Consider the following 19,411-nt stretch of genomic DNA (forward strand, 5'->3'; position numbering starts at 1 on the left):
TTTGAAGAAATGTTCAGATGGTGGTGAGAGTGGAGCACGACTGTCTCCGTGGCGCAATTGGCTAGCGCGGTCGGCTGTTAAGCGACAGGTTGGAGGTTCGAGCCCTCCCGGGAGTGGTGTGTTGCTTTTTTTATTTTGGGCTGATAGCTTTGAAAATATGTTTTGATGGTGGTGAGTGTGAAGCAGGACTGTCTCCGTGACGCAATTGGCTAGCGCGATCGGCTGTTAACTGAAAGGTTGGAGGTACGAGCCCACCCGGTGGAGGTGGGGCGCTTTTTTTTCTTTGGCCTGATAGCTTTGAAGATATGTCCTGATGGTGCTGAGAGTAGAGCACGATTGTCTCCGTGGCGCAATTGGCTAGCGCGATCGGCTGTTAACTGAGAGGTCTGAGGTTCCAGCCCTCCCGGGAGTGCTGTGTTGCTTTTTTTTGGGCTGATAGCTTAGAAGATATGTTCTGATGGTGGTGAGAGTGGAGCACGACTGTCTCCGTGGCGCAATTTGCTATCGCGATCGGCTGTTAAGCGAAATGTTGGAGGTACGAGCCCACATGGTGGTGGTGCGGCACTTTTTTTTCTTTGGGCTGATAGCTCTGAAGAAATGTTCTGACGGTGGTGAGAGTGGAGCACGACTGTCTCCGTGGCGCAATTGGCTATGCGAAAGGCTGTTAGCAGGAAGGTTGGAGGTTAGAGCCCTCCCGGGAGTGGTGTGTTGCTTTTTTTTCTTTGGGCTGATAGCTTTGAAGATATGTTTTCATGGTGGTGAGAGTGGAGCAGGACTGTCTCCGTGGCGCAATTGGCTAGCGCGATTGGCTGTTACCGAGAGGTTGGAGGTACGAGCCCACCCGGTGGTGATGCGGCGATTTTTTCCCTTTGGGCTGATAGCTCTGAAAAAAGTTCTGATGGTGGTGAGAGTGGAGCACGACTGTCTTCATGGCGCAAGTGGCTATGCGATCGGCTGTTAACTGAAAGTTTGGAGGTTCCAGCCCTCTCGGGAGTGGTGTGTTGCTTTTTTTTGGGCTGATAGCTAAGAAGATATGTTCTGATGGTGGTGAGAGTGGAGCACGACTGTCTCCGTGGCGCAATATGCTATCGCGATCGGCTGTTAACCCAAAGGTTGGAGGTACGAGCCCACACAGTGGTGGTGCGGCACTTTTTTTTAGGCTGATAGCTCTGAAGAAATGTTCTGACGGTGGTGAGAGTGGAGCACGACTGTCTCCGTGGCGCAATTGGCTATGCGAAAGGCTGTTAACCGGAAGGTTGGAGGTTCGAGCCCTCCCGGGAGTGGTGTGTTGCTTTTTTTTCTTTGAGCTGATAGCTTTGAAGATATGTTCTGATGGTGGTGAGAGTGGAGCAGGACTGTCTCCGTGGCGCAATTGGCTAGCGCGATTGGCTGTTAACCGAAAGGTTGGAGGTACGAGTCCACCTGGTGGTGGTGCGGCGCTTTTTTTTCTTTGGGCTGATCGCTTTGAAGATATGTTCTGATGGTGGTGAGAGTGGAGCACGACTGTCTCCGTGGTGCAATAGGCTAGCGCGATCGGCTCTTAACCGAAAGGTTGGAGGTACGAGCCCTCCAAGGAGTGGTGTGTTGCTTTTTATTCTTTGGGCTGATAGCTTTGAAGATATGTTCTGATGGTGGTGAGAGTGGAGCACGACTGTCTCCGTGGCGCAATCGGCTAGCGCGATCGGCTGTTAACCGAAAGGTTAGAGGTTCGAGCCCTCCCGGGAGTGGTGTGTTGCTTTTTTTATTTTGGGCTTAGAGCTTTGAAAATATGTTCTAATGGTGGTGAGTGTGGAGCAGGACTGTCTCCGTGGCGCAATTGGCTAGCGCGATCGGCTGTTAACCGAAAGGTTGGAGGTACGAGCCTACCCGGTGGAGGTGCGGCGCTTTTTTTTCTTTGGGCTGATAACTTTGAAGATATGTTCTGATGGTGGTGAGAGTGGAGCACGACTGTCTCCTTGCGCAATTGGCTAGCGCGATCGGCTGTTAACCGAGAGGTTGGAGGTTGGAGCCCACCCGGTGGTGGTGCGGCGATTTTTTTCCTTTTGGCTGATAGCTCTGAAGAAATGTTCTGACGGTGGTGAGAGTGGAGCACGATTGTCTCCATGGCGCAATTGGCTATGCGATCGGCTGTTAACTGAAAGGTTGGAGGTTCGAGTCCTCCCGGGAGTGGTGTATTGCTTTTTTTTCTTTGGGCTGATAGCTTTGAAAATATGTTCTGATGGTGGTGAGTGTGGAGCACGACTGTCTCCGTGGCGCAATTGGCTAGCGCGATCGGCTGTTAACCGAAAGTTTGGAGGTACGAGCCCACCCGGTGGTGGTGTGGCGCTTTTTTTTCTTTGGGCTGATAGCTCTGAAGAAATGTTCTGACGGTGGTGAGAGTGGAGCACGACTGTCTTCGTGGCGCAATTGGCTATGCGATCGGCTGTTAACTGAAAGGCTGCAGGTTGGAGCCGTCCCGGGAGTGGTGTGTTGCTTTTTTTTTATTTGGGCTGATAGCTTTGAAGATATGTTCTCATGGTGGTGAGAGTGGAGAAGGACTGTCTCCGTGGCGCAATTGGCTAGCGCGATTGGTGTTAACCGAGAGGTTGGAGGTACGAGCCCACCCGGTGGTGGTGCGGCGCTTTTTTTTCTTTGGGCTGATAGCTTTGAAGAAATGTTCAGATGGTGGTGAGAGTGGAGCACGACTGTCTCCGTGGCGCAATTGGCTAGCGCGGTCGGCTGTTAAGCGACAGGTTGGAGGTTCGAGCCCTCCCGGGAGTGGTGTGTTGCTTTTTTTATTTTGGGCTGATAGCTTTGAAAATATGTTTTGATGGTGGTGAGTGTGAAGCAGGACTGTCTCCGTGACGCAATTGGCTAGCGCGATCGGCTGTTAAATAAAGGTTGGAGGTACGAGCCCACCCGGTGGAGGTGGGGCGCTTTTTTTTCTTTGGCCTGATAGCTTTGAAGATATGTCCTGATGGTGGTGAGAGTGGAGCACGATTGTCTCCGTGGCGCAATTGGCTAGCGCGATCGGCTGTTAACTGAGAGGTCTGAGGTTCCAGCCCTCCCGGGAGTGCTGTGTTGCTTTTTTTGGGCTGATAGCTTAGAAGATATGTTCTGATGGTGGTGAGAGTGGAGCACGACTGTCTCCGTGGCGCAATTTGCTATCGCGATCGGCTGTTAACCGAAATGTTGGAGGTACGAGCCCACATGGTGGTGGTGCGGCACTTTTTTTTCTTTGGGCTGATAGCTCTGAAGAAATGTTCTGACGGTGGTGAGAGTGGAGCACGACTGTCTCCGTGGCGCAATTGGCTATGCGAAAGGCTGTTAACAGGAAGGTTGGAGGTTCGAGCCCTCCCGGGAGTGGTGTGTTGCTTTTTTTTCTTTGGGCTGATAGCTTTGAAGATATGTTTTCTTGGTGGTGAGAGTGGAGCAGGACTGTCTCCGTGGCGCAATTGGCTAGCGCGATTGGCTGTTACCGAGAGGTTGGAGGTACGAGCCCACCCGGTGGTGATGCGGCGATTTTTTCCCTTTGGGCTGATAGCTCTGAAAAAAGTTCTGATGGTGGTGAGAGTGGAGCACGACTGTCTCCATGGCGCAAGTGGCTATGCGATCGGCTGTTAACTGAAAGGTTGGAGGTTCCAGCCCTCTCGGGAGTGGTGTGTTGCTTTTTTTTGGGCTGATAGCTAAGAAGATATGTTCTGATGGTGGTGAGAGTGGAGCACGACTGTCTCCGTGGCGCAATTTGCTATCGCGATCGGCTGTTAACCCAAAGGTTGGAGGTACGAGCCCACACGGTGGTGGTGCGGCACTTTTTTTTAGGCTGATAGCTCTGAAGAAATGTTCTGACGGTGGTGAGAGTGGAGCACGACTGTCTCCGTGGCGCAATTGGCTATGCGAAAGGCTGTTAACCGGAAGGTTGGAGGTTCGAGCCCTCCCGGGAGTGGTGTGTTGCTTTTTTTCTTTGGGCTGATAGCTTTGAAGATATGTTCTGATGGTGGTGAGAGTGGAGCAGGACTGTCTCCGTGACGCAATTGGCTAGCGCGATCGGCTGTTAACCGAAAGGTTGGAGGTACGAGCCCACCCGATGGAGGTGCGGCGCTTTTTTTCTTTGGGCTGATAGCTTTGAAGATATGTCCTGATTGTGGTGAGAGTGGAGAACGACTGTCTCCGTGGCGCAATTGGCTAGCGCGATCGGCTGTTAACCGAGAGGTTGGAGGTACGAGCCCACCCGTTGGTGGTGCGGCGCTTTTTTTTCTTTGGGCTGATAGCTTTGAAGAAATGTTCTCATGGTGGTGAGAGTGGAGCACGACTGTCTCCGTGGCGCAATTGGCTATGCGAAAGGCTGTTAACCGGAAGGTTGGAGGTTCGAGCCCTCCCGGGAGTGGTGTGTTGCTTTTTTTCTTTGGGCTGATAGCTTTGAAGATATGTTCTGATGGTGGTGAGAGTGGAGCAGGACTGTCTCCGTGACGCAATTGGCTAGCGCGATTGGCTGTTAACCGAAAGGTTGGAGGTACGAGTCCACCCGGTGGTGGTGCGGCGCTTTTTTTTCTTTGGGCTGATCGCTTTGAAGATATGTTCTGATGGTGGTGAGAGTGGAGCACGACTGTCTCCGTGGCGCAATAGGCTAGCGCGATCGGCTCTTAACCGAAAGGTTGGAGGTACGAGCCCTCCAAGGAGTGGTGTGTTGCTTTTTATTCTTTGGGCTGATAGCTTTGAAGATATGTTCTGATGGTGGTGAGAGTGGAGCATGACTGTCTCCGTGGCGCAATCGGCTAGCGCGATCGGCTGTTAACTGAAAGGTTAGAGGTACGAGCCCACCCGGTGGTGGTGCGGCGCTTTTTTTGGGCTGATAGCTCTGAAGAAATGTTCTGACAAAGGTGTGAGTGGAGCACGACTGTCTCCGTGGCGCAATTGGCTAGCGCGATCGGCTGTTAACCGAAAGGTTGGAGGTTCGAGCCCTCCCGGGAGTGGTGTGTTGCTTTTTTTATTTTGGGCTGATAGCTTTGAAAATATGTTTTGATGGTGGTGAGTGTGGAGCAGGACTGTCTCCGTGGCGCAATTGGCCAGCGCGATGGGCTGTTAACCGAAAGGTTGGAGGTACGAGCCTACCCGGTGGAGGTGCGGCGCTTTTTTTTCTTTGGGCTGATAGCTTTGAAGATATGTTCTGATGGTGGAGAGAGTGGAGCACGACTGTCTCCTTGGCGCAATTGGCTAGCGCGATCGGCTGTTAAGCGAGAGGTTGGAGGTTGGAGCCCACCCGGTGGTGGTGCGGCGATTTTTTTCCTTTTGGCTGATAGCTCTGAAGAAATGTTCTGACGGTGGTGAGAGTGGAGCACGATTGTCTCCATGGCGCAATTGGCTATGCGATCGGCTGTTAACTGAAAGGTTGGAGGTTCCTGTCCTCCCGGGAGTGGTGTGTTGCTTTTTTTATTTTGGGCTGATAGCTTTGAAAATATGTTCTGATGGTGGTGAGTGTGGAGCAGGACTGTCTCCGTGGCGCAATTGGCTAGCGCGATGGGCTGGTAACCGAAAGGTTGGAGGTACGAGCCTACCCGGTGGAGGTGCGGCCCTTTTTTTTCTTTGGGCTGATAGCTTTGAAGATATGTTCTGATGGTGGAGAGAGTGGAGCACGACTGTCTCCTTGGCGCAATTGGCTAGCGCGATCCGCTGTTAACCGAGAGGTTGGAGGTTGGAGCCCACCCGGTGGTGGTGCGGCGATTTTTTTCCTTTTGGCTGATAGCTCTGAAGAAATGTTCTGACGGTGGTGAGAGTGGAGCACGATTGTCTCCATGGCGCAATTGGCTATGCGATCGGCTGTTAACTGAAAGGTTGGAGGTTCCAGTCCTCCCGGGAGTGGTGTATTGCTTTTTTTTCTTTGGGCTGATAGCTTTGAAGATATGTTCTGATGGTGGTGAGAGTGGAGCACGACTGTCTCCGTGGCGCAATTGGCTAGCGCGATCGGCTGTTAACCGAAAGTTTGGAGGTACGAGCCCACCCGGTGGTGGTGCGGCGCTTTTTTTTCTTTGGGCTGATAGCTTTGAAGATATGTTCTGATGGTGGTGAGAGTGGAGCACGACTGTCTCCGTGGCGCAATTGGCTAGCGCGATCGGCTGTTAACCGAAAGTTTGGAGGTACGAGCCCACCCGGTGGTGGTGCGGCGCTTTTTTTCTTTGGGCTGATAGCTTTGAAGAAATGTTCTGATGGTGGTGAGAGTGGAGCACGACTGTCTCTGTGGCGCAATTTGCTATCGCGATCGGCTGTTAACCGAAAGGTTGGAGGTACGAGCCCACATGGTGGTGGTGCGGCACTTTTTTTTTCTTTGGGCTGATAGCTCTGAAGAAATGTTCTGACGGTGGTGTGAGTGGAGCACGACTGTCTCCGTGGCGCAATTGGCTAGCGCGATCGGCTGTTAACCGAAAGGTTGGAGGTTCGAGCCCTCCCGGGAGTGGTGTGTTGCTTTTTTTATTTTGGGCTTAGAGCTTTGAAAATATGTTCTGATGGTGGTGAGTGTGGAGCAGGACTGTCTCCGTGGCGCAATTGGCTAGCGCGATCGGCTGTTAACCGAAAGGTTGGAGGTACGAGCCTACCCGGTGGAGGTGCGGCGCTTTTTTTTCTTTGGGCTGATAGCTTTGAAGATATGTTCTGATGGTGGTGAGAGTGGAGCACGACTGTCTCCTTGCGCAATTGGCTAGCGCGATCGGCTGTTAACCGAGAGGTTGGAGGTTGGAGCCCACCCGGTGGTGGTGCGGCGATTTTTTTCCTTTTGGCTGATAGCTCTGAAGAAATGTTCTGACGGTGGTGAGAGTGGAGCACGATTGTCTCCATGGCGCAATTGGCTATGCGATCGGCTGTTAACTGAAAGGTTGGAGGTTCGAGTCCTCCCGGGAGTGGTGTATTGCTTTTTTTTCTTTGGGCTGATAGCTTTGAAAATATGTTCTGATGGTGGTGAGAGTGGAGCACGACTGTCTCCGTGGCGCAATTGGCTAGCGCGATCGGCTGTTAACCGAAAGTTTGGAGGTACGAGCCCACCCGGTGGTGGTGTGGCGCTTTTTTTTCTTTGGGCTGATAGCTCTGAAGAAATGTTCTGACGGTGGTGAGAGTGGAGCACGACTGTCTTCGTGGCGCAATTGGCTATGCGATCGGCTGTTAACTGAAAGGCTGGAGGTTGGAGCCGTCCCGGGAGTGGTGTGTTGCTTTTTTTTTTCTTTGGGCTGATAGCTTTGAAGATATGTTCTCATGGTGGTGAGAGTGGAGAAGGACTGTCTCCGTGGCGCAATTGGCTAGCGCGATTGGTGTTAACCGAGAGGTTGGAGGTACGAGCCCACCCGGTGGTGGTGCGGCGCTTTTTTTTCTTTGGGCTGATAGCTTTGAAGAAATGTTCAGATGGTGGTGAGAGTGGAGCACGACTGTCTCCGTGGCGCAATTGGCTAGCGCGGTCGGCTGTTAAGCGACAGGTTGGAGGTTCGAGCCCTCCCGGGAGTGGTGTGTTGCTTTTTTTATTTTGGGCTGATAGCTTTGAAAATATGTTTTGATGGTGGTGAGTGTGAAGCAGGACTGTCTCCGTGACGCAATTGGCTAGCGCGATCGGCTGTTAACTGAAAGGTTGGAGGTACGAGCCCACCCGGTGGAGGTGGGGCGCTTTTTTTTCTTTGGCCTGATAGCTTTGAAGATATGTCCTGATGGTGCTGAGAGTGGAGCACGATTGTCTCCGTGGCGCAATTGGCTAGCGCGATCGGCTGTTAACTGAGAGGTCTGAGGTTCCAGCCCTCCCGGGAGTGCTGTGTTGCTTTTTTTTGGGCTGATAGCTTAGAAGATATGTTCTGATGGTGGTGAGAGTGGAGCACGACTGTCTCCGTGGCGCAATTTGCTATCGCGATCGGCTGTTAAGCGAAATGTTGGAGGTACGAGCCCACATGGTGGTGGTGCGGCACTTTTTTTTCTTTGGGCTGATAGCTCTGAAGAAATGTTCTGACGGTGGTGAGAGTGGAGCACGACTGTCTCCGTGGCGCAATTGGCTATGCGAAAGGCTGTTAGCAGGAAGGTTGGAGGTTAGAGCCCTCCCGGGAGTGGTGTGTTGCTTTTTTTTCTTTGGGCTGATAGCTTTGAAGATATGTTTTCATGGTGGTGAGAGTGGAGCAGGACTGTCTCCGTGGCGCAATTGGCTAGCGCGATTGGCTGTTACCGAGAGGTTGGAGGTACGAGCCCACCCGGTGGTGATGCGGCGATTTTTTCCCTTTGGGCTGATAGCTCTGAAAAAAGTTCTGATGGTGGTGAGAGTGGAGCACGACTGTCTTCATGGCGCAAGTGGCTATGCGATCGGCTGTTAACTGAAAGTTTGGAGGTTCCAGCCCTCTCGGGAGTGGTGTGTTGCTTTTTTTTGGGCTGATAGCTAAGAAGATATGTTCTGATGGTGGTGAGAGTGGAGCACGACTGTCTCCGTGGCGCAATATGCTATCGCGATCGGCTGTTAACCCAAAGGTTGGAGGTACGAGCCCACACAGTGGTGGTGCGGCACTTTTTTTTAGGCTGATAGCTCTGAAGAAATGTTCTGACGGTGGTGAGAGTGGAGCACGACTGTCTCCGTGGCGCAATTGGCTATGCGAAAGGCTGTTAACCGGAAGGTTGGAGGTTCGAGCCCTCCCGGGAGTGGTGTGTTGCTTTTTTTCTTTGAGCTGATAGCTTTGAAGATATGTTCTGATGGTGGTGAGAGTGGAGCAGGACTGTCTCCGTGGCGCAATTGGCTAGCGCGATTGGCTGTTAACCGAAAGGTTGGAGGTACGAGTCCACCTGGTGGTGGTGCGGCGCTTTTTTTTCTTTGGGCTGATCGCTTTGAAGATATGTTCTGATGGTGGTGAGAGTGGAGCACGACTGTCTCCGTGGTGCAATAGGCTAGCGCGATCGGCTCTTAACCGAAAGGTTGGAGGTACGAGCCCTCCAAGGAGTGGTGTGTTGCTTTTTATTCTTTGGGCTGATAGCTTTGAAGATATGTTCTGATGGTGGTGAGAGTGGAGCACGACTGTCTCCGTGGCGCAATCGGCTAGCGCGATCGGCTGTTAACCGAAAGGTTAGAGGTACGAGCCCACCCGGTGGTGGTGCGGCGCTTTTTTTTGGGCTGATAGCTCTGAAGAAATGTTCTGACAGTGGTGTGAGTGGAGCACGACTGTCTCCGTGGCGCAATTGGCTAGCGCAGTCGGCTGTTAACCGACAGGTTGGAGGTTCGAGCCCTCCCGGGAGTGGTGTGTTGCTTTTTTTATTTTGGGCTGATAGCTTTGAAAATATGTTTTGATGGTGGTGACTGTGAAGCAGGACTGTCTCCGTGACGCAATTGGCTAGCACGATCGGCTGTTAACCGAAAGGTTGGAGGTACGAGCCCACCCGGTGGAGGTGCGGCACTTTTTTTTCTTTGGGCTGATAGCTTTGAAGATATGTTCTGATGGTGGAGAGAGTGGAGCACGACTGTCTCCTTGGCGCAATTGGCTAGCGCGATCGGCTGTTAACCGAGAGGTTGGAGGTTGGAGCCCACCCGGTGGTGGTGCGGCGATTTTTTTCCTTTTGGCTGATAGCTCTGAAGAAATGTTCTGACGGTGGTGAGAGTGGAGCACGATTGTCTCCATGGCGCAATTGGCTATGCGATCGGCTGTTAACCGAAAGTTTGGAGGTTCGAGCCCACCCGGTGGTGGTGCGGCGCTTTTTTTTCTTTGGGCTGATAGCTTTGAAGATATGTTCTGATGGTGGTGAGAGTGGAGCACGACTGTCTCCGTGGCGCAATTGGCTAGCGCGATCGGCTGTTAACCGAAAGTTTGGAGGTACGAGCCCACCCGGTGGTGGTGCGGCGCTTTTTTTTCTTTGGGCTGATAGCTTTGAAGAAATGTTCTGATGGTGGTGAGAGTGGAGCACGACTGTCTCCGTGGCGCAATTTGCTATCGCGATCGGCTGTTAACCGAAAGGTTGGAGGTACGAGCCCACATGGTGGTGGTGCGGCACTTTTTTTTTCTTTGGGCTGATAGCTCTGAAGAAATGTTCTGACGGTGGTGTGAGTGGAGCACGACTGTCTCCGTGGCGCAATTGGCTAGCGCGATCGGCTGTTAACCGAAAGGTTGGAGGTTCGAGCCCTCCCGGGAGTGGTGTGTTGCTTTTTTTATTTTGGGCTTAGAGCTTTGAAAATATGTTCTGATGGTGGTGAGTGTGGAGCAGGACTGTCTCCGTGGCGCAATTGGCTAGCGCGATCGGCTGTTAACCGAAAGTTTGGAGGTACGAGCCCACCCGGTGGTGGTGTATTGCTTTTTTTTCTTTGGGCTGATAGCTTTGAAAATATGTTCTGATGGTGGTGAGAGTGGAGCACGACTGTCTCCGTGGCGCAATTGGCTAGCGCGATCGGCTGTTAACCGAAGGTTTGGAGGTACGAGCCCACCCGGTGGTGGTGTGGCGCTTTTTTTTCTTTGGGCTGATAGCTCTGAAGAAATGTTCTGACGGTGGTGAGAGTGGAGCACGACTGTCTTCGTGGCGCAATTGGCTATGCGATCGGCTGTTAACTGAAAGGCTGGAGGTTGGAGCCCTCCCGGGAGTGGTGTGTTGCTTTTTTTTTCTTTGGGCTGATAGCTTTGAAGATATGTTCTCATGGTGGTGAGAGTGGAGCAGGACTGTCTCCGTGGCGCAATTGGCTAGCGCGATTGGTGTTAACCGAGATGTTGGAGGTACGAGCCCACCCGGTGGTGGTGCGGCGCTTTTTTTTCTTTGGGCTGATAGCTTTGAAGAAATGTTCTGATGGTGGTGAGAGTGGAGCACGACTGTCTCCGTGGCGCAATTGGCTAGCGCGGTCGGCTGTTAACCGACAGGTTGGAGGTTCGAGCCCTCCCGGGAGTGGTGTGTTGCTTTTTTTATTTTGGGCTGATAGCTTTGAAAATATGTTTTGATGGTGGTGAGTGTGAAGCAGGACTGTCTCCGTGACGCAATTGGCTAGCACGATCGGCTGTTAACCGAAAGGTTTGAGGTACGAGTCCACCCGGTGGAGGTGCTGCGCTTTTTTTTCTTTGGCCTGATAGCTTTGAAGATATGTCCTGATGGTGGTGAGAGTGGAGCACGATTGTCTCCGTGGCGCAATTGGCTAGCGCGATGGGCTGTTAACTGAGAGGTCTGAGGTTCCAGCCCTCCCGGGAGTGCTGTGTTGCTTTTTTTTGGGCTGATAGCTTAGAAGATATGTTCTGATGGTGGTGAGAGTGGAGCATGACTGTCTCCGTGGCGCAATTGGCTAGCGCGATCGGCTGTTAACCGAAAGGTTGGAGGTTCGAGCCCTCTCGGGAGTGGTGTGTTGCTTTTTTTATTTTGGGCTGATAGCTTTGAAAATATGTTCTGATGGTGGTGAGTGTGGAGCAGGACTGTCTCCGTGGCGCAATTTGCTATCGCGATCGGCTGTTAACCGAAATGTTGGAGGTACGAGCCCCCATGGTGGTGGTGCGGCACTTTTTTTTCTTTGGGCTGATAGCTCTGAAGAAATGTTCTGACGGTGGTGAGAGTGGAGCACGACTGTCTCCGTGGCGCAATTGGCTATGCGAAAGGCTGTTAACAGGAAGGTTGGAGGTTCGAGCCCTACCGGGAGTGGTGTGTTGCTTTTTTTTCTTTGGTCTGATAGCTTTGAAGATATGTTCTCATGGTGGTGAGAGTGGAGCAGGACTGTCTCCGTGGCGCAATTGGCTAGCGCGATTGGCTGTTACCGAGAGGTTGGAGGTACGAGCCCACCCGGTGGTGGTGCGGCGCTTTTTTTTCTTTGGGCTGATAGCTTTGAAGAAATGTTCTGATGGTGGTGAGAGTGGAGCACGACTGTCTCCGTGGCGCAATTGGCTACGCGGTCGGCTGTTAACCGACAGGTTGGAGGTTCGAGCCCTCCCGGGAGTGGTGTGTTGCTTCTTTTTGGGCTGATCGCTTTGAAGATATGTTCTGATGGTGGTGAGAGTGGAGCACGACTGTCTCCGTGGCGCAATTGGCTAGCGCGATCGGCTGTTAACCGAAAGGTTGGAGGTTCGAGCCCTCCCGGGAGTGGTGTGTTGCTTTTTTTTATTTTGGGCTGATAGCTTTGAAAATATGTTCTGATGGTGGTGAGTGTGGAGCAGGACTGTCTCCGTGGCGCAATTGGCTAGCGCGATGGGCTGTTAACCGAAAGGTTGGAGGTACGAGCCTACCCGGTGGAGGTGCGGCGCTTTTTTTTCTTTGGGCTGATAGCTTTGAAGATATGTTCTGATGGTGGAGAGAGTGGAGCACGACTGTCTCCTTGGCGCAATTGGCTAGCGCGATCGGCTGTTAACCGAGAGGTTGGAGGTTGGAGCCCACCCGGTGGTGGTGCGGCGATTTTTTTCCTTTTGGCTGATAGCTCTGAAGAAATGTTCTGACGGTGGTGAGAGTGGAGCACGATTGTCTCCATGGCGCAATTGGCTATGCGATCGGCTGTTAACTGAAAGGTTGGAGGTTCCAGTCCTCCCGGGAGTGCTGTATTGCTTTTTTTTCTTTGGGCTGATAGCTTTGAAGATATGTTCTGATGGTGGTGAGAGTGGAGCACGACTGTCTCCGTGGCGCAACTGGCTAGCGCGATCGGCTGTTAACCGAAAGTTTGGAGGTACGAGCCCACCCGGTGGTGGTGCGGCGCTTTTTTTTCTTTGGGCTGATAGCTTTGAAGATATGTTCTGATGGTGGTGAGAGTGGAGCACGACTGTCTCCGTGGCGCAATTGGCTAGCGCGATCGGCTGTTAACCGAAAGTTTGGAGGTACGAGCCCACCCGGTGGTGGTGCGGCGCTTTTTTTTCTTTGGGCTGATAGCTTTGAAGAAATGTTCTGATGGTGGTGAGAGTGGAGCACGACTGTCTCCGTGGCGCAATTTGCTATCGCGATCGGCTGTTAACCGAAAGGTTGGAGGTACGAGCCCACATGGTGGTGGTGCGGCACTTTTTTTTCTTTGGGCTGATAGCTCTGAAGAAATGTTCTGACGGTGGTGTGAGTGGAGCACGACTGTCTCCGTGGCGCAATTGGCAAGCGCGATCGGCTGTTAACCGAAAGGTTGGAGGTTCGAGCCCTCCCGGGAGTGGTGTGTTGCTTTTTTTATTTTGGGCTTAGAGCTTTGAAAATATGTTCTGATGGTGGTGAGTGTGGAGCAGGACTGTCTCCGTGGCGCAATTGGCTAGCGCGATCGGCTGTTAACCGAAAGGTTGGAGGTACGAGCCTACCCGGTTGAGGTGCGGCGCTTTTTTTTTGGGCTGATAGCTTTGAAGATATGTTCTGATGGTGGTGAGAGTGGAGCACGACTGTCTCCTTGCGCAATTGGCTAGCGCGATCTGCTGTTAACCGAGAGGTTGGAGGTTGGAGCCCACCCGGTGGTGGTGCGGCGATTTTTTTCCTTTTGGCTGATAGCTCTGAAGAAATGTTCTGACGGTGGTGAGAGTGGAGCACGATTGTCTCCATGGCGCAATTGGCTATGCGATCGGCTATTAACTGAAAGGTTGGAGGTTCGAGTCCTCCCGGGAGTGGTGTATTGCTTTTTTTTCTTTGGGCTGATAGCTTTGAAAATATGTTCTGATGGTGGTGAGAGTGGAGCACGACTGTCTCCGTGGCGCAATTGGCTAGCGCGATCGGCTGTTAACCGAATGTTTGGAGGTACGAGCCCACCCGGTGGTGGTGTGGCGCTTTTTTTTCTTTGGGCTGATAGCTCTGAAGAAATGTTCTGACGGTGGTGAGAGTGGAGCACGACTGTCTTCGTGGCGCAATTGGCTATGCGATCGGCTGTTAACTGAAAGGCTGGAGGTTGGAGCCCTCCCGGGAGTGGTGTGTTGCTTTTTTTTTCTTTGGGCTGATAGCTTTGAAGATATGTTCTCATGGTGGTGAGAGTGGAGCAGGACTGTCTCCGTGGCGCAATTGGCTAGCGCGATTAGTGTTAACCGAGAGGTTGGAGGTACGAGCCCACCCGGTGGTGGTGCGGCGCTTTTTTTTCTTTGGGCTGATAGCTTTGAAGAAATGTTCTGATGGTGGTGAGAGTGGAGCACGACTGTCTCCGTGGCGCAATTGGCTAGCGCGGTCGGCTGTTAACCGACAGGTTGGAGGTTCGAGCCCTCCCGGGAGTGGTGTGTTGCTTTTTTTATTTTGGGCTGATAGCTTTGAAAATATGTTTTGATGGTGGTGAGTGTGAAGCAGGACTGTCTCCGTGACGCAATTGGCTAGCGCGATCGGCTGTTAACCGAAAGGTTGGAGGTACGAGCCCACTCGGTGGAGGTGCGGCGCTTTTTTTCTTTGGCCTGATAGCTTTGAAGATATGTCCTGATGGTGGTGAGAGTGGAGCACGATTGTCTCCGTGGCGCAATTGGCTAGCGCGATCGGCTGTTAACTGAGAGGTCTGAGGTTCCAGCCCTCCCGGGAGTGCTGTGTTGCTTTTTTTGGGCTGATAGCTTAGAAGATATGTTCTGATGGTGGTGAGAGTGGAGCATGACTGTCTCCGTGGCGCAATTTGCTATCGCGATCGGCTGTTAACCGAAATGTTGGAGGTACGAGCCCACATGGTGGTGGTGCGGCACTTTTTTTTCTTTGGGCTGATAGCTCTGAAGAAATGTTCTGACGGTGGTGAGAGTGGAGCACGACTGTCTCCGTGGCGCAATTGGCTATGCGAAAGGCTGTTAACAGGAAGGTTGGAGGTTCGAGCCCTCCCGGGAGTGGTGTGTTGCTTTTTTTTCTTTGGGCTGATAGCTTTGAAGATATGTTCTCATGGTGGTGAGAGTGGAGCAGGACTGTCTCCGTTGCGCAATTGGCTAGCGCGATTGGCTGTTACCGAGAGGTTGGAGGTACGAGCCCACCCGGTGGTGGTGCGGCGCTTTTTTTTCTTTGGGCTGATAGCTTTGAAGAAATGTTCTGATGGTGGTGAGAGTGGAGCACGACTGTCTCCGTGGCGCAATTTGCTATCGCGATCGGCTGTTAACCGAAAGGTTGGAGGTACGAGCCAACATGGTGGTGGTGCGGCACTTTTTTTTTTCTTTGGGCTGATAGCTCTGAAGAAATGTTCTGACGGTGGTGAGAGTGGAGCACGACTGTCGCCGTGGCGCAATTGGCTATGCGAAAGGCTGTTAACAGGAAGGTTGGAGGTTCGAGTCCTCCCGGGAGTGGTGTGTTGCTTTTTTTTCTTTGGGCTGATAGCTTTGAAGATATGTTTTCATGGTGGTGAGAGTGGAGCAGGACTGTCTCCGTGGCGCAATTGGCTAGCGCGATTGGCTGTTACCGAGAGGTTGGAGGTACGAGCCCACCCGGTGGTGGTGCGGCGCTTTTTTTTCTTTGGGCTGATAGCTTTGAAGAAATGTTCTGATGGTGGTGAGAGTGGAGCACGACTGTCTCCGTGGCGCAATTGGCTAGCGCGGTCGGCTGTTAACCGACAGGTTGGAGGTTCGAGCCCTCCCGGGAGTTGTGTGTTGCTTTTTTTATTTTGGGCTGATAGCTTTGAAAATATGTTTTGATGGTGGTGAGTGTGAAGCAGGACTGTCTCCGTGACGCAATTGGCTAGCGCGATCGGCTGTTAACCGAAAGGTTGGAGGTACGAGCCCACCCGGTGGACGTGCGGCGCTTTTTTTTCTTTGGCCTGATAGCTTTGAAGATATGTCCTGACGGTGGTGAGAGTGGAGCACGACTGTCTCCATGGCGCAAGTGGCTATGCGATCGGCTGTTAACTGAAAGGTTGGAGGTTCCAGCCCTCCCGGGAGTGGTGTGTTGCTTTTTTTTGGGCTGATAGCTTAGAAGATATGTTCTGATGGTGGTGAGAGTGGAGCACGATTGTCTCCGTGGCGCAATTTGCTATCGCGATCGGCTGTTAACCGAAAGGTTGGAGGTACGAGCCCACACGGTGGTGGTTGGCACTATTTTTCTTTGGGCTGATAGCTCTGAAGAAATGTTCTGACGGTGGTGAGAGTGGAGCACGACTGTCTCCGTGGCGCAATTGGCTATGCGAAAGGCTGGTAACCGGAAGGTTGGAGGTTCGAGCCCTCCCGGGAGTGGTGTGTTGCTTTTTTTCTTTGGGCTGATAGCTTTGAAGATATGTTCTGATGGTGGTGAGAGTGGAGCAGGACTGTCTCCGTGACGCAATTGGCTAGCGCGAACGGCTGTTAACCGAAAGGTTGGAGGTACGAGCCCACCCGGTGGAGGTGCGGCGCTTTTTTTTCTTTGGGCTGATAGCTTTGAAGATATGTCCTGATGGTGGTGAGAGTGGAGAACGACTGTCTCCGTGGCGCAATTGGCTAGCGCGATCGGCTGTTAACCGAGAGGTTGGAGGTACGAGCCCACCCGTTGGTGGTGCGGCGCTTTTTTTTCTTTGGGCTGATAGCTTTGAAGAAATGTTCTGATGGTGGTGAGAGTGGAGCACGACTGTCTCCGTGGCGCAATTGGCTATGCGAAAGGCTGTTAACCGGAAGGTTGGAGGTACGAGCCCACCCGGTGGAGATGCGGCGCTTTTTTTTCTTTGGACTGATAGCTTTGAAGATATGTCCTGATGGTGGTGAGAGTGGAGCACGACTGTCTTCGTGGCGTAATTGGCTAGCGAGATCGGCTGTTAACCGAGAGGTTGGAGGTTCGAGCCCACCCGGTGGTGATGCGGCGATTTTTTCCTTTTGGGCTGATAGCTCTGAAAAAATGTTCTGACGGTGGTGAGAGTGGAGCACGACTGTCTCCATGGCGCAAGTGGCTATGCGATCGGCTGTTAACTGAAAGGTTGGAGGTTCCAGCCCTCCCGGGAGTGGTGTGTTTCTTTTTTTGGGCTGATAGCTAAGAAGATATGTTCTGATGGTGGTAAGAGTGGAGCACGACTGTCTCCGTGGCGCAATTTGCTATCGCGATCGGCTGTTAACCGAAAGGTTGGAGGTACGAGCCCACACGGTGGTGGTGCGGCACTTTTTTTTCTTTGGGCTGATAGCTCTGAAGAAATGTTCTGACGGTGGTGTGAGTGGAGCACGACTGTCTCCGTGGCGCAATTGGCAAGCGCGATCGGCTGTTAACCGAAAGGTTGGAGGTTCGAGCCCTCCCGGGAGTGGTGTGTTGCTTTTTTTATTTTGGGCTTAGAGCTTTGAAAATACGTTCTGATGGTGGTGAGTGTGGAGCAGGACTGTCTCCGTGGCGCAATTGGCTAGCGCGATCGGCTGTTAACCGAAAGGTTGGAGGTACGAGCCTACCCGGTTGAGGTGCGGCGCTTTTTTTTTGGGCTGATAGCTTTGAAGATATGTTCTGATGGTGGTGAGAGTGGAGCACGACTGTCTCCTTGCGCAATTGGCTAGCGCGATCTGCTGTTAACCGAGAGGTTGGAGGTTGGAGCCCACCCGGTGGTGGTGCGGCGATTTTTTTCCTTTTGGCTGATAGCTCTGAAGAAATGTTCTGACGGTGGTGAGAGTGGAGCACGATTGTCTCCATGGCGCAATTGGCTATGCGATCGGCTATTAACTGAAAGGTTGGAGGTTCGAGTCCTCCCGGGAGTGGTGTATTGCTTTTTTTTCTTTGGGCTGATAGCTTTGAAAATATGTTCTGATGGTGGTGAGAGTGGAGCACGACTGTCTCCGTGGCGCAATTGGCTAGCGCGATCGGCTGTTAACCGAAAGTTTGGAGGTACGAGCCCACCCGGTGGTGGTGTGGCGCTTTTTTTTCTTTGGGCTGATAGCTCTGAAGAAATGTTCTGACGGTGGTGAGAGTGGAGCACGACTGTCTTCGTGGCGCAATTGGCTATGCGATCGGCTGTTAACTGAAAGGCTGGAGGTTGGAGCCCTCCCGGGAGTGGTGTGTTGCTTTTTTTTTCTTTGGGCTGATAGCTTTGAAGATATGTTCTCATGGTGGTGAGAGTGGAGCAGGACTGTCTCCGTGGCGCAATTGGCTAGCGCGATTAGTGTTAACCGAGAGGTTGGAGGTACGAGCCCACCCGGTGGTGGTGCGGCGCTTTTTTTTCTTTGGGCTGATAGCTTTGAAGAAATGTTCTGATGGTGGTGAGAGTGGAGCACGACTGTCTCCGTGGCGCAATTGGCTAGCGCGGTCGGCTGTTAACCGACAGGTTGGAGGTTCGAGCCCTCCCGGGAGTGGTGTGTTGCTTTTTTTATTTTGGGCTGATAGCTTTGAAAATATGTTTTGATGGTGGTGAGTGTGAAGCAGGACTGTCTCCGTGACGCAATTGGCTAGCGCGATCGGCTGTTAACCGAAAGGTTGGAGGTACGAGCCCACTCGGTGGAGGTGCGGCGCTTTTTTTTCTTTGGCCTGATAGCTTTGAAGATATGTCCTGATGGTGGTGAGAGTGGAGCACGATTGTCTCCGTGGCGCAATTGGCTAGCGCGATCGGCTGTTAACTGAGAGGTCTGAGGTTCCAGCCCTCCCGGGAGTGCTGTGTTGCTTTTTTTGGGCTGATAGCTTAGAAGATATGTTCTGATGGTGGTGAGAGTGGAGCATGACTGTCTCCGTGGCGCAATTTGCTATCGCGATCGGCTGTTAACCGAAATGTTGGAGGTACAAGCCCACATGGTGGTGGTGCGGCACTTTTTTTTCTTTGGGCTGATAGCTCTGAAGAAATGTTCTGACGGTGGTGAGAGTGGAGCACGACTGTCTCCGTGGCGCAATTGGCTATGCGAAAGGCTGTTAACAGGAAGGTTGGAGGTTCGAGCCCTCCCGGGAGTGGTGTGTTGCTTTTTTTTCTTTGGGCTGATAGCTTTGAAGATATGTTCTCATGGTGGTGAGAGTGGAGCAGGACTGTCTCCGTTGCGCAATTGGCTAGCGCGATTGGCTGTTACCGAGAGGTTGGAGGTACGAGCCCACCCGGTGGTGGTGCGGCGCTTTTTTTTCTTTGGGCTGATAGCTTTGAAGAAATGTTCTGATGGTGGTGAGAGTGGAGCACGACTGTCTCCGTGGCGCAATTTGCTATCGCGATCGGCTGTTAACCGAAAGGTTGGAGGTACGAGCCAACATGGTGGTGGTGCGGCACTTTTTTTTTCTTTGGGCTGATAGCTCTGAAGAAATGTTCTGACGGTGGTGAGAGTGGAGCACGACTGTCGCCGTGGCGCAATTGGCTATGCGAAAGGCTGTTAACAGGAAGGTTGGAGGTTCGAGTCCTCCCGGGAGTGGTGTGTTGCTTTTTTTTCTTTGGGCTGATAGCTTTGAAGATATGTTTTCATGGTGGTGAGAGTGGAGCAGGACTGTCTCCGTGGCGCAATTGGCTAGCGCGATTGGCTGTTACCGAGAGGTTGGAGGTACGAGCCCACCCGGTGGTGGTGCGGCGCTTTTTTTTCTTTGGGCTGATAGCTTTGAAGAAATGTTCTGATGGTGGTGAGAGTGGAGCACGACTGTCTCCGTGGCGCAATTGGCTAGCGCGGTCGGCTGTTAACCGACAGGTTGGAGGTTCGAGCCCTCCCGGGAGTTGTGTGTTGCTTTTTTTATTTTGGGCTGATAGCTTTGA

General features: G+C 52.5%; 6 non-coding genes across 6 annotated transcripts; all 6 read left to right on the plus strand.

The window, feature by feature from the left end:
- Window positions 1–9,141: 9,141 nt before the first annotated feature.
- TRNAN-GUU (transfer RNA asparagine (anticodon GUU)) lies at window positions 9,142–9,218 on the plus strand. Its single transcript has one exon. It is a non-coding gene; the product is annotated as a tRNA-Asn (tRNA).
- A 1,550-nt stretch (window positions 9,219–10,768) lies between these two features.
- On the plus strand, window positions 10,769–10,845 carry TRNAN-GUU (transfer RNA asparagine (anticodon GUU)). The gene has a single exon. It is a non-coding gene; the product is annotated as a tRNA-Asn (tRNA).
- A 3,162-nt stretch (window positions 10,846–14,007) lies between these two features.
- On the plus strand, window positions 14,008–14,084 carry TRNAN-GUU (transfer RNA asparagine (anticodon GUU)). Its single transcript has one exon. It is a non-coding gene; the product is annotated as a tRNA-Asn (tRNA).
- A 1,247-nt stretch (window positions 14,085–15,331) lies between these two features.
- On the plus strand, window positions 15,332–15,408 carry TRNAN-GUU (transfer RNA asparagine (anticodon GUU)). Its single transcript has one exon. It is a non-coding gene; the product is annotated as a tRNA-Asn (tRNA).
- Window positions 15,409–17,973: 2,565 nt separating this feature from the next.
- TRNAN-GUU (transfer RNA asparagine (anticodon GUU)) lies at window positions 17,974–18,050 on the plus strand. Its single transcript has one exon. It is a non-coding gene; the product is annotated as a tRNA-Asn (tRNA).
- Window positions 18,051–19,297: 1,247 nt separating this feature from the next.
- TRNAN-GUU (transfer RNA asparagine (anticodon GUU)) lies at window positions 19,298–19,374 on the plus strand. The gene has a single exon. It is a non-coding gene; the product is annotated as a tRNA-Asn (tRNA).
- The last annotated feature ends 37 nt before the right edge of the window (window positions 19,375–19,411 follow it).

The sequence above is a fragment of the Rhipicephalus microplus genome, unplaced genomic scaffold (genome assembly GCF_043290135.1).
Source record: "Rhipicephalus microplus isolate Deutch F79 unplaced genomic scaffold, USDA_Rmic scaffold_13, whole genome shotgun sequence".
Classification (NCBI taxonomy): Eukaryota; Metazoa; Arthropoda; class Arachnida; order Ixodida; family Ixodidae; genus Rhipicephalus; species Rhipicephalus microplus.